The sequence below is a fragment of the Dromiciops gliroides genome, chromosome 1 (genome assembly GCF_019393635.1).
Source record: "Dromiciops gliroides isolate mDroGli1 chromosome 1, mDroGli1.pri, whole genome shotgun sequence".
Taxonomy (NCBI): Eukaryota; Metazoa; Chordata; class Mammalia; order Microbiotheria; family Microbiotheriidae; genus Dromiciops; species Dromiciops gliroides.
Window position 1 is genome coordinate 421,557,578 of NC_057861.1, and position 14,858 is coordinate 421,572,435.

Here is a 14,858-nt window from a genome sequence, read left to right on the forward strand (position 1 = left end):
TTATTGTCTTAAAGTTGATTGTTTTAATGTAAATCAGGCCAGTTTATTCTGCCATTCAGCCTAGGATTCCCAAATGCTTTAGAAAGTCATGGTTTTTTGGACCTAACTGGAATGAGAGTTGTTCTAGGGTACAGTACAGTACATGGGGTTGCGGTGGAGGGCACCCAAAATACATCATTTCACATTGCTTCTTACAAATGCATGCTAGTTTTATATCAAAATTCCCACTTATCATGATGCAGAGGTATTTGCTTTGTGATGTCAATTCACATGTGTTGCAGTAAAAGCTCAAAACCTCCTCTGAATAGCAAACTCAGAGCTCAAGATCTGAGTTTAAATTCTGTTTTTGCTATTTATTACCTGCAGGATCTTCATCAAGTCAGTTTATCTCTTGACCTCAGTTTATTCATTTGAAAAATGAAAGAGTAATACCATGATATCTCATTCTAAATCCTAGTATCCTATATAACTTTCATTTCTTTCCTAAATTGTAAAGATACTTTGTCTAGTCTACATCTCTAGTACTGTATTTGCTACTTATACAAAATGTATAAAATAATCTAGACAGATTTTCAAAAATATATATTCCTTAGGTAATACTCTTCTCCAAACTCATCGAGATGTTAGTCAACATTAATGCATCTCAATTCCCTTCTTTGTCTTTGAAAATCTTATATGCAGTCTACCTTTTTATTTATATGGTTTTGTGGATAATGTAGAAGATAATAGGCAGGGTAGTTTAGAGAACTTAGAATCAGGAAAATTCTAGATTTAATCTTAGCAATGAGCCTTCCTACTTGTTGGACCTTGGACAAAACACCTATCCCCTGTGAGCCTCAGTTTTCTGATTCATAAAATGAGGAAGATAAAATACTTGCATTAACTACCTGATGTTCGTTATAAGGAAAGGGCTTTATAAAACTGTGCTATGGATATGTGAGTTATTATTACCCGTTTAGTGATTTCCATTTACTTTTTATGTTTAAAATTAGAGTATTGAAAATATTCTCCAGATCAATTTTGCTTAAAGTTTTCTATATTCACTAATGTGAGTTTTAAAAATTAATTCATTAGTTTGATAATTAATATTTTTACCTCAACACCTAAGTCTACATATAAAATTGGATTCCAAAGTCTGATAGCTGATTTATTTATTTTTAAATAATTGTCAAATTTAAACTGTTATTTCTTATTCTAATTTGTCTGTATTTACCAAGAAATACAATGAAATTCTTAAGAGAATGGAAGTATTTCCCTTTGCTTTGAGAACAGACAGGAATTAATTTAGAAATTTAGAAATTAAAACAATATTTTATTTTGCATTGATTTTACAATATGCTTCTGAGCATAGTAAATCATAAAGCAGACATTTCCTTTATTCATTCAGGTTATTAGTTAAAAATATGTTTTTTGGACAGGTAGTTAGATCACATCTTAAAAAAACAAGCTATAAATAAATCTGCATATAACATAGATTTATTAATATGTTTTGTTTTTATGTTACATACATTTTCCCATGTATCTCTCCCCTTTCTCCCTGAGAACCATCTATATAACAACAACAACAACATTGATGAGAGAAGAAAGGGAAAAATCAGCAAAACTACCAACCCACTGAAAAAAATCTGATCTTATATGCAATATTCTATACCTCTGGAACCTTACCTCTGCAAAAATAGTTGGGAGACAGTTTTTTCTCATATCTCTTCTTTGGGGCAAAGCTTGGTGTATACTTTTGTAAATTCTTTTTTATGTGGTTGTTTCCCCCATTTATATTGTTGTATATTTTTCCCCAACTCTGCTTACTTCACTTTGCATCAGTTCATGTCTGTCTGTGCTTCTCTGTATTTGTCATGTTCATCATTTCTTACAGCGTGGTAATAGGTCATTAAATTCATGTACCATGATTGTTTAGCCATTCCCAAACTTCTAGTTGTCTACCTTGTTTTCTAGTTCTTAGCCAAAACCAAAAAAAAATGCTGTTATAATTATTATAGTATAAATGTAATCTTTCTTTTGTCACTGACCTTAGGACTTATGCGTACAAATGGAATCTCTGGTTCAACGAGCATTTTAGCCACTTCATTCACAGTATTCCAAATTGTTTTCTAGTACAATACCAATTCTTAGCTTCACTAACAATGAATTAGTATGCCTGTCTTCATGCTATCCTTCCAATATGGGCTATTCTTTTCTTACCAATTTGCTGGATATGAGGGGAAACCTTAGTTTTTTAAAACTGGCTACAAAATGTTTGCTTCACATAGTTTTTGAGAAGAAAGCACCTTGTCAGCAAGTCAACTGGGTTGATCTTTGGACAATATACAGCTCATCACTGGACTCATACTTGAAGCCTCTCTAGTTTAGTAGAAACTGCTTAGCTCTTGAGAGCCCCAAGTCCCTTGTCAATGATGAAACATCCAAACAGGGATTTAGTGGAGAAAATTGTTAAGGAGAAGCAGTGTGGCATAATAGCAAATAGGCTAGACTTGGTGTAAAAAGTGGTAAGTTCAAATCCTGGCTTTGACACTTAACTAACTGTGGGACTGTGAGCTTCATTTTCTCATTTACAGTTTTTTTCAATTATATGAAATAATAATAATAATTCTTGTATTAGAACTTATATAGAATTGTGGTAAGGTAAACACCTTTTAAGCCTTAAAGCACCATTTAATCTAAATTATTCTTATTTGCCCATTACTGTGCTATACTTTTTATTTCTTTTCTGTAAGATATAGCATAAGATATTGTTTAAAACACACTATAGTTCATCGGGCTATTTTTCTTTATCTAGAAGAAGTAACTTGATTTTTGTAGATTTGATAAATGTTACCTGTAAATGTTTTTATTATCCTCATCTCCCCAACCAACAAATCCTAATCTTTATTGAGTGTGTTGTCTTTGTTTTGAGATGCACAATTAACTAGAGAAGTGATTTGTAGACTGACTATATGGAATTGATTGAATTGGAAATTATCAATTGAGTCACTGAATAGTAGTAGTTGTTGTTGTTCAGCCATTTTTCATTCATGCCCAATTTTTTGGGGGGTGCTGGGGCAATGAGGGTTAAGTGACTTGCTCAGGGTCACACAGCTAGTAAGTGTCAAGTGTCTGAGGCTGGATTTGAACTCAGGTCCTCCTGAATCCAGGGCTGGTGCTTTATCCACTGCACCACCTAGCTTCCCCATCTCCAATTTTTTGTAACCCCATTTAGGGTTTTCTTGGCAAAGATACTGAAGTGGTTTGCCATTTCCTTCTCCAGCTCATTTTATAGATAAAAAACTGGGGCAAACAGGGTTAAGTGACTTGCCCAGGGTCACACAGCTAATAAATGTCTGAAGCCAGAGTTAAACTCGTAAAGATGTGTCTTCCTTATTCCAAGCCCAGTGCTCTATCCACTGAACTACCCAGCTCCTTCATTCAGTAGTAACCAGTCCACATTCCACCTTTTTGAAATTTCTAGTTGGATTGACTGTAGTTAATTAAATTGTACTGCATTGAACCTTACTGGTAAATTCAAGTAAAAATGGATTTCCTGACTATATAAGCTTTATCTTCAGGGCACAAAATTGTGTAAATATATTTAGCATTTTGTGTGTCTATGCACAAACATATAAATAAAATATATTCTTCAATTTCAAAACAGCCATGGTTTTATCATTATGGGTATGTCTTTTTCTAATGAAGATGTCAGCTCTTTTATCAATAAATCAATTGATAAGTATTTGTTAAGGGTCCACTATGTTTGAAAGACTGTGCTAGGTAACAGGGATACAAATACAAAGAATGATACAATTCCTAGTTGCAATGACTTGACATGATAATGGGGATACATTAAGTACCTATAAAATATGTTACAGCAGAAATATAAAGTTAACAAACAAAAATATATACAGAGTTGTTAAATACAGGATAGTTTGCAAGGGTGAGCACTAGTAGTTGAGGGAAGCAATGAATTGTCTTTAAAGCAAACAGACTATTGGTGGCCAATCTTCAGTTTTGATGTGTGATGTATGGGTGTGTGGTGTATGGGTGATTGGGCACATTCTTCTTATCTAGGTGGGCTCTGCCAGCTTTTACACTCTGGTATTATTTCTTTCTTAAAATAATCCTATAATGAGGAATTGGAGAGTAAATGAGAGGATAATACTGTGCATGTATGTGAATACATATATGTACATATATATAGTAGACCTCCACCAGTCGCCGAGGACCATGGATCAACACCTTAAAGAGCCACAGGCCACAGTGTGGCTGTGCAGTCTAATACGGGAGCAGCAGCTTCTGAGTGACTTATAACTGGTAACTGCCACACCCCATGTTGTATCTACCCCATGAGGAGTAGCTGGAGTGTCCTCTCCAGGGCGCTGGCCTGGGTGGATCAATAAGGAAAACAAACTGTTGCCCACTGCAGGAGTTGCCAGAGGGATGTGATGTCCAACATCCAACTGCCTAAGGGACTCCAATTCCTGATTTTCCTCGGGGTTAACTCCTGAAGCCTTTCCCAAATATGGGCAGCGGAGGTTTAAAATCAGGGTTCCTTCCCCTAGGCCGGTTGTCTGCCAAGGCTAACGAGCCCCACCTGCCCGAAGCAACTGGTTTTAAGGTACCAGTGACTCGCCTTCGGCCCTTCTCCTGTTAGTGGAAACAGTTCCGCCACGAGGAGGCCAGGAGTTGGGCTTCGGTTGTCAGAGGCTATTTGAGACGCATGCTATTGGAGCGTTTTATAGAGAGCGGGAGTTTATCCCCACTCCCACCCCAGCATAACAATGTGCATACACACATTTGTAGGCACAGTTAAGTGGTACAGTGGATAGAGTGCCAGGCCTGGAGTCAGGAAAACTCATTTTCCTAGTTCAAATGTGGTGTCAGACACTTACTAGCTCTTTGCCAAGTTTTTTTCATCTGTAAAATGAGCTGGAGAAGGAAATGGCAAACCATTCTATTATCTTTGCCAAGAATACCCCAAATAAGGGTCACAAGGAATCAGAAACAACTCAACAACACAACAGGCATATTGAGAAAAAGATACTTTACTTTTGAATGATTTAGATAATTATTAGACTGAGTTTTAAAATACTCAGTGTTGTAATGTTGCTATGAATCATGGCTTAGGAAAAAACAACAACAAAACAGAACACAAGCTTGGAGGATGGGAGACATGAGGTCTTGGCTCTGCCATTAAATAGCTCTGTGACCTTGAGCTAACCAATCAAGTTCTCTGAGCCGCGGTTTCTGCCTTAATGAAATGAGGAGATTGGACTAAAATCATAGACTCTCATAGTCAGAAGAGAACTCAAAGGCCACACCTGAAGGTGAATTGCCTCTAAAGGATCCTTGAAAAGGAGCCCTCCAGTCCACACAAGAATTTTTGCTTAGATCTTCACAGTTTCATTCTTTTTTTTTTTGGTGAGGCAATTGGGGTTAATTGACTTGCCCAGGGTCACACAGGTAGTAAGTGTCAAATGTCTGAGGCCAGATTTGAACTCGGGGACTCCTGACTCCAGGGCTGGTGCTCTATCCACTGCGCCACCTAGCTGCCCCCCACACACAGTTTCATTCTTGAGAATTTTCCAGTTTTATTGGACTAACTTCTACAAAATATTAAATTTTTAGATCCTTCCTATACTTTCTATGAACCTTTTGAAATCTGTTCTCTCAAATCCAAGGTCCACATCAAAAACTACATGGTTTTCCTGTCCTCTTTCATAAACTTTATGATGCCTTAGTCCCTCATGTCCAAGGTTCCTGTTGTTTTTATCTCAGTAACCAGCTCCTCCTTGTTGGTCAGTACCAGTTCCAAAATAGTCATCTCTCTTATTACTTCCTGTACCTTTTGAAGGATAACATTATCAGTAAGGCAGATCACAAATTTATCAGCTGCTCTGCTATTGGCAGTTCTATCCCCTGTGGACCAGCATAAAAAGTAAATCTCTCTTCCATATGATAGTTCTCCATATACTTGAGGACAACTACCATCCTCTTCCCCTTCATGTCTTCTCTTCTTCAAGTTAAATGGCCCTATGTGGTAACTAATCCTCATATGTCATAGTTTCCAAGCCTCTCACTATTCTGGTCATCCTTCTTGAATATGTTCCAGTTTGTTGATGTCCTTCCTAAAATGTGACGCTTAAAACTGAAAATAATACTCCAGATGTGTTCTGACCAGGAAGAGTCAAGTATGATCCTACTCCTTCTGAACATTTTGTCATTCTTAAATCACGTTAAGGTCACCTTAGTTCTTTTGGATGTCATTTTACACTTTTGACCCATACTGAGTTTAGACTCTCTGAGAAGCCTTAGGGGTACTCCACATAACACACACACAAATTGTTGTTTAGCCATGAATTTACTATTCTGAATTGGTGATGTTTTTAAATCCAGGTGAAATGTTGTTTTTTTATTTGTCTCTCATTAATTTTGTTTTGTTTTGTAGGGCAATGAGGGTTTAGTGACTTGCCCAGGGTCACACAGCTAGTAAGTGTCAAGTGTCTGAGGCCCGATTTGAACTCAGACCCTCCTGAATCCAGGGTCAGTGCTTTATCCACTGCACCACCTAGCAGCCTCTCTCTCATTAATTTTTACTACATAACTTTATCCTTTTGCTCTAGCTTGGGGTCAAGATCTTTCTGGACCCTGATTTTGTCATCAAACATATTAGCTGTCCCTTCTAGATTCAAGTCTTCTGTAAATTTGATAATTTTTATATCTGTGACTTCCTAACATATTATTTATAAGACAATTAAACAGAACAGGGGCCACCTGTATGGCACCTGAAGACATTGCTACAAATTGATTCTGATTAAACTCAGCTCTTTTTGGGTTCCAAATCAACCTAATTGTACTGTCATGCAACTCATATGATGCTATCTGTCTATTAGGGTATAGAAAGAGATTTTTCATGATGCCTTACTAAAATACAGGACAGTAGGTCAATAGAATTTCCATGATCTATCTTATAATAGAGAATACAGGATCACCTATATACCACGATGAAGCATCATTATTATATTTCTTTTTTTTTTGAATTTTATTTATTTATTTATTTATTTTTTAGAATAGAATTTTATTTTCCAAAGTATATGTAAAAACAAATTTTAACATCAATTTTTAAAAAAAAATTGTTCCAACTTCTCTTCCTCCTCTATTCCCACCCCCACCCACTAGAACTCAAGCATTTCAAAATAAATTATACATGAGTAGTCATGGAAAACATTCCCACATTAGCTAGGTTGTGAGAAAAAAACAGTCAAAAAACTCCCAAAACTTCAGACTGAGGAATTGTCAAAGAGAAAAAACATTTTTTTAAAAAAATGTGTTTCCAGGGGCAGCTAGGTGGCGCAGCGGACAGAGCACCGGCCCTGGAACCAGGAGCACCCGAGCCCAAATCCGGCCCCACACACCCAACACCCACCAGCCACATGACCCCGGGCAAGCCACCCAACCCCAATTGCCTCACCAAAAAAGAAAAAAAAAAGAAAAGGAAAAAAAAATGTGTTTCCAACTATTTCAGATACTATCACTTCTTTCTCTGTAGATGGGTTGCCATTTTCATAGTCCTTCAGGGTTATATTGGACCATTGCCTTGCTGAAAATAACCACATGCTTCCCAGCAGATCATTTTACACTATTGCTGTTATTTTGTATACAGTGCATTTCACTCTGCTTCAGTTCATGTAGGTCTTTCCAGGTTTTTCTAATAGTATCCTGTTCATCATACCCTAAATAATGTACCTTAAACTTGACAAAGAGTTTTCTTCGTATTAGCCCAGCAAAGTCATCATAACTATTTCCCTCCATCCTATTCCCTTCCCATGATATTTACTCTATTTTCCATCTTCTTTTAAACTATTCCTCCTCAAAAGTATTTTACTTCTGACTGTCCCCTCCCCTACTCTGCACTCTGCACTCCCTTTTTTTTCACCCTTCCTTCCTTATCCTCTTCCCCCTCATACTTTCCTGTAAGGTTAAATAGATTACTCCTCCCAACTGGGTGTGAATGTTATTCCCTCCATGAGCCAACTCTGATGAGTTTAAGGTCTTTGAGCTAATTCTATGTTCCAAATTTTCTTCCTCCCTCTCTCCTCAACCCTCCCTATGAAATCAAGCAATTCAATATTTCATACTTGTGCCGTTATGCAGAATGTCTTCACCTTCCTTGAAAGTATTTTGCTTTTTACTACTCTCTCCCAGAATCTGCCCTTCCCTCCTTCCCCTCTCCCCCCCCCCTTATCTCCCTCCCCTCCCTCAGGGCAAAATATATTACTATAGCCACTTGAGTATGTATGTTAGTCCTTCTTTGAGTCAATTCTGATGATATTAAGGTTCAATCACTCCCCAATTCCTTCCCCCTCTTCCCCTCCCCTCCATAAGCTTTTTTCTTGTTTCCTTCATATGAACAACCTCTCCCCAGACCATCTCTCCCCTTCCCCCTCTCCCAGTCTATTTCTCCTACACCTCAACCCTATTTTAAGGATGTCATTATGGGTTAGTTAGGTGGCACAGTGGACAATGCACCAGCCCTGGACCCAGGAGGCCCCAAGCCCAAATCCGGCCCCATACATAAGACACCCCATAAAGAACAAAACATAACTTCCCTTCGTATTCAGTTCAGACCTGTGTCATTATTATATTTCAATAGAGGTTGTCGTTGTTATGGAAAGACAGTGTGACCTAGTGGAAAGTGGGCTATGCTAGGTATAAAAGACCTGACCTCAAATCCAGGCCAAAAAGAAAAAAAAAAAGGAAATTGGGTTGGTTGGGATAATGAACCCTTGCTAGTTTATCAGGATTATTGGGTTCCCTTTCTGAGTACTCATAAATCATCCCTTTAAATAATATGCACTAGAATTTAACCAGGAATTAAAATAAAGCTTATCAGCCTATTTATTAAAGAATCAACTTCATCTTTTCAAAATTCAAGGCAACATCAGTTGACTTTAATACAATAGCCTTTTACCACATACTAGCTGTCAGATTCTGAGTGAATCATTTAAACTCAGTGTGTCCAGAGTAACTCTATTAAGCCTCTAAATTGTAGTACAGTTGCCAATCAGATTTTCATTGGTAGAGGGAATTTTCTCACTGAGTTTTCATTGGGAATAGATGTATAGGTCTAGATCGTCCCCTATACCCCTATAACTCTATTTATCCTCCCAAATTAAAGCAACCCATCCCCTAGTCTCCCATGGTTTTTCAAAAATACCATCTTGAGTCACATCCGAATATTCTTTTTGTCTTTTGGGATATGTTTCTTCCAATTCTCATAACTTGAATTTATTGTCAGCAGTTAGATGATTTCTTATCATCTCTCTTCTTACTTTATATTCCTTTTTACTTATATTTTTTTGTTCTACAAATCATAAGATCATTCTCTTTTTTAGAGAAGTCAGGAATAAAATAGTTGATTCTGCTTCTTCCCATTACTTTTTTTTTGTTTTGTTTTTAGTGAGGCAATAGGGGTTAAGTGACTTGCCCAGGGTCACACAGCTAGTAAGTGTTAAGTGTCTGAGGCTGGATTTGAACTCAGGTACTTCTGACTCTAGGGCCGGAGCTCTATCCACTGCGCCATCTAGCTGCCCCCCATAACTTTTTATTAATCCATCAAATTCACAAATATTTAAGTGCTTACTATGTGCTCATCACTATTATAAACACTGTGGATACAAAGACAATACTTAAAAAAAGAATCCCTACTGAAAAAGAGCTTACATTCTCATTTAAAAATAACTACTTACATAAACATAGATGGAATGAATATGAAGATAATAAATGGAAAAGTAAATAAGGTAGTTTGATATGGGGGACCCTAGTAGTTGGGGGGATCAAGAAAGGCTTCATGTAGGAGTGTGTTTGAGCTGCAACTTGTAGGAGTCTCTGAGGCAGAGGTGAAGAGGGAGAACATTCCAGACATAGAAGATGACTGGTGCAAAGGCACAGATATGGGTGATGGTGCATTGTGTGTGAGGAACCAGAGAGGCGGCCAATTTGGCTGGATCCCAGAGGGAGGAAGGGAGGGAGAAGAATGTATAAAAAGACTGGAAAGATAGATTGGGCCGGGTTTGAAAGTTAAGTGGAAGAATTTAGATTTTATCCTATAGCCACTAGGAAGCCACTGGAGTTTATTGAGTAGGGGAGTGATATGGTCAGGAAAATTACTTTGATACTTGGTGTATAGGATGAAATCAAGTGGTGGGAAACTTGAAGGAGGGAGATCAATTTGTAGGCTATTGCAATAGTCTAGGCTAGAAATGATGGGGGACTAGACTAAGGTGGCAACTATGTGAGCAGAGAGAAGGTGTTGAATGCGAGAGAAGTTTGGAAGAGGGTGTTTTGAGGAAAACGTGACAAGTTCTGTTTTGGACTTGTTGAACTTAGACTGTCTCTAATATATTTGAAATGTCAAATAGGCAATTGCTAATGTAGATTTAAAACTCTGTGTAGAGTGTGGGACTGGATATATAGATATGTGAATCATTGGTATAAAGATGATAATTAAACCCATTGTATAGAGTCAGGAAGACCTGGTTAAAATCTGACCTCACCCTGGATAAGTCACTTAGCTTTATTTGCCTTAGTTTCCTCCTCTGTAAAATGAGCTGGAGAAGGGAATTTGCAGATTACCACGGTATCATTGCCAAGAAAACCCCAAATGGGGAAATGAAGAGTCAGACATGACTGAACAACAACATCTTTGTATCAATCTCATTCCTTTCTTTCATTTTCTTTAGTTTGATCTGAGTTTTAGCATTTTTGACATTCTTTCAGATATATGCTACTCTTAGTTATTCATCCTTAATTACCTGACATCCCTTCTTTTTGCTTTTTATAATTTTTGTTAGTAAATGAATTCCTTGAAACTTGGATCTCTTTAGATAATCCCCTCTCCTCCTTGAAAGAATGTCAAGAATGATAAAACCCAGATCTAACTGATACTTGATATGAATGCCAAGGATATGACAAAAATGATTTTTAAAGCTACATGGATAGCAATAGGAAAACTCATCACTTTCCTCCCCAAAACAACCCTTCTTTAAAGTTTCTTTATTTAATTTTAAAATGCTACCATTCTTCCAGTCTCCAGGGTTTGTAAATTCATTGTTGTTTTTGATTCCTGACTTTCCATGAATCCATATATCGTATGAGTTGCCAAATCTTGCTATTTTTATTTCCGCACCATCTTTCATGTCCGGCCTCTTCTCTCTACCCCCATAGTTACAATCTCTTAATCACCAAATCTAATGACTTTTTTTCAATAGTTATCCTTCTTGTGTTTTTTTTTTTTCCTTCAGCCTTTTACACTGTCAATTATCCTCTTTTCCTTGACACCCTTTTCTCTTTAGGTTTTCATGATGGTCTTCTATTCTGGTTCTCCTCCTGACCACTCCCCAGTCTCCTTTACTGGATCTTTGTCCAAGTTGTGCCAGATAAAGGTGCATGTCTCCCAGGGCTCTATCCAGGACCCTCTTCTCTTTTTCCTCTATACTGTTTCATTTGGTAATCTCATTAGTTTCCATGGATTTAATTATAATCTCTATGCTAATGATTCTAAAATTTACTTATTCATCTCTAAACTTTCTGCTTACAATTGAACTCATTCTATCTCATCTTTTCCATAAAATTACCCCTTCTATTATTCCCATTCTCTTACTTATCTTCAATCTCTCTTTGTATACTAGCTACTTCTCTAGTGCATACAAACATACCTATGACTTCTGCATTCTCAAAAAATATCCTCACTTGATCCATCCATCCTCATTAACTATCATCTCATATTTCTCCTCCCTTTCATGATTAAACTCTGAGAAGCCCATCTACACTTAGTACCTTCACTTCTTCTTATGCTCATCTTAACTGTCTGCAGTCTAGCTTTTAAAAAAAATTTTCTAGTAGTGTTATCCACTGCACCACCTACCTGCCCCTCCAGTCTAGCTTTTGACATCATTCAAATGAAACTGCTCTCTCCAAACTTATTAATGATCCCTAAACTACCAGATCTACTTGCCTTTTCTCATTTGTCATCCTTCTTGACCTCTACAGCCTTTCATATTGTCAAGTACCCCTTTCTCCTTGATACTCTGTTCTCTCTAGGTTTCTGTGACACCACTCTTTCTTGGTCATCCTACCTTTCTGACTGCTTCTTCTCTGTCTCCTTTTCTGGATCTTTAGCTAAGTCCTGGGCCTTCTTCTCTTCTGCTTCTATACTATTTCATTTGATGGTCTCATAAGCTCCCCTGGATCCACTTACCTCCCAGAGTTGTTGTGAGGATTAAATAAGATAATATTTGTAAAATGTTTAACATAGTGCCCAGCACATAGTAGGTGCTATATAAATGCTATTATTGTTGTTATTTATTATTAAACAATTGTCATCTCTATGCAGAAGTTTCTCAGTTCTATTTATCTAGCTCTAAATTCTCCTGTTACTCTAGTCTTATTGAGGATATCACCATTCTCCCAGTCCCCTATTTTTGAAACCTAAATACCATCCTTGAATCCTTACTATCTTCCTCCTACCCCTGACCCCCATCCAATCTATTTCCAAAGACAGTCAATTTTACTTTCATAACATCTCTCTTATATGCTCCCTCCTTCCCTCTGACACTACCACCACCTCGTTGCCGGCCTTCATCACCTCATGCCTAGACTAATGCAATAGCTTGCTGACATGTCTTTTCTTCATGCTTACTATACTCCATCCTCCACTCATCTGTCAAATGAACCTTCCTAAATCATAAGTCTGACCATATCACCCCACCTATTCAATAAACTCCAGTGACACCCTGTTATCTCTGGTATTAAATTTAAAATGCTTTGTTTGGCATTCAAAGCCCTTCACAACCTGATCCTCTTCTACCTTTTCAGTCTTATACCTTACTCCCTAACACATATTCTACCATCCAATGATACTGGCCTCCATGCTGCTCCTCACAAAGGACACTCACTCTCCAGACTCCTGGTATTTTTACTAGCTGTCTCTGTGACTGGAATACTCTGTCCTCATCTCTGCAACATGGCTTTTTTCAAGTCTCAGCTAAAAATCTCATCTATGATTTTTTCCCCAATCCTTTCCCAGCCCCCATTAATGCTAATACATTCCCTGTATTGATTATCTCCAATTCATCCTGTGTACATATTGGTTTTTCATATTGTTTTCCCTTTTAGACTGTAAGCACCTTGAAAGTTTGTCATTCTTGTTCAGAAATGTCCAATTCTTTTGTCCCCATTTGAATTTTCTTGACAAAGATATTGGAGTGGTTTGCTATTTCTTTCTCCAGCTCGTTTTGCAGATGAGAAAATTGAGGCAAACAGGGGTTAAGTAATTTGTTCAAAGTAATACAGATAGTAAGTGTCTAAGCCCAGATTTGAACTCAAGAAGACGAGTCTTTCTGACTCCAGGCCCAGGGCTCTATCCAGTGAACCAACTAGCTAGCTACCTGCCCTCCTTGAGAGTAGGCACCACTCTTGTAATGTTTTTGTATGCCCAACCCTTAGCACAGTGCCTGGTACATAGTAGGCATTTAATAAAAGCTTATTGACTGGTCAACATTGCTTCATAAACAAGTAATATATATATATATATAGTGATAATAATTATTAATAACGGATGTCTAGGAGAACCCAAACATTAGTTTTAGCCACTCTCCCCTCACACCAGAGACCTGCCTGAGCACCTTAACAAAAGGAATGCAGATTGATTCTCCTGATTAGCTAGGGGAAGAAGCACACTTAGATGGTTGGCATTTGATTTCTAGACTACACCCAAGTCATGTCAATCAATGGAGCTGAATGATGCTAACCAATGAGCTTAGATCAATGTATGGTGACCCTGCCTCTACCAAAAAGTTTAAAAAGATTGGGCTATGATGGGCTTGGTCTCTTCTTCCTTTGACTCTTTTATTTTTCACATGCCCTCTCCTCACCCTCTTGGCTCAATATCGTGGGTATGTAATTGTTTAGGCCTGTAAGCCTGTGACTAATGAAGTCAGGGAGACATGTGGTTAATACTTTAATACTATGTGATATTAATTAATAATAAATGCTTATTGCCCACACTGATGCAATAGCCATTAATATATAATTTAGTAATATTTTAGAAAACATAGCCTAGTTCCTCAATAATTTAAATAATATGATATATATGCATGCATAGAAATATATAATAAATAAAAACATATCAATAACAATATAGAAATATATACCATAAATTATATTATGTATATGTGTGTGTGTGTGTGTGTGTGTGTGTGTGTGTGTGTGTGTGTGTGTGTGTGTGTGTGTAAATTGATCGATTGCTCTGAGGAACTAGAGCTACCAATGCTACCAATAAGGTCTTTAAGTAAAAGGCAGGTTACCATGATGATTGGAATAACACAGCCCAGAGCTGGGGCATAAACTAAGTATCACCTTGGGCTACTTTCTCACACCAGTTTTATGGTCTAAGCTAGCAGCATGACATAAAGTAATTATGGCTATTTCCATAATTCAGACTGAAGAGTAAAATTATATGTCCTTAAACATGTAAATGAGGCCAATTTGTAAAATTATATGTCTTAAACATGTAAATGAATTCTATTTCCCATTATGCTTTGCTGACGTTTTTTGCCTCTCCTCTTGCACATCTCTGTGGGACATTTATGAAGGTACATGAGGAATTCCAGGGAGGCTATGTGAAAAAAAACAACAACTCTGGATACTTTAAGTGATAATTATATAATCAAGGGTGAAAGAGAAAAACCCAAGGGATTATTTATCAAATTTGTATTATGTAGCAACAGCTATCTATGACAGATTTCTTAAAGCTTTTGATAAAGGGGCTGGGAAGAAAGTTGAATTTTATGTTTATGTGAAAGGTTAAA

The 14,858-nt window shown here is 37.3% G+C and overlaps 1 protein-coding gene across 2 annotated transcripts in view; it reads left to right on the forward strand.

The window, feature by feature from the left end:
* NPR3 (natriuretic peptide receptor 3) overlaps positions 1-14,858 on the forward strand; it is a 79,469-nt gene that overhangs the window by 52,499 nt on the left and 12,112 nt on the right. The window lies entirely within an intron of this gene.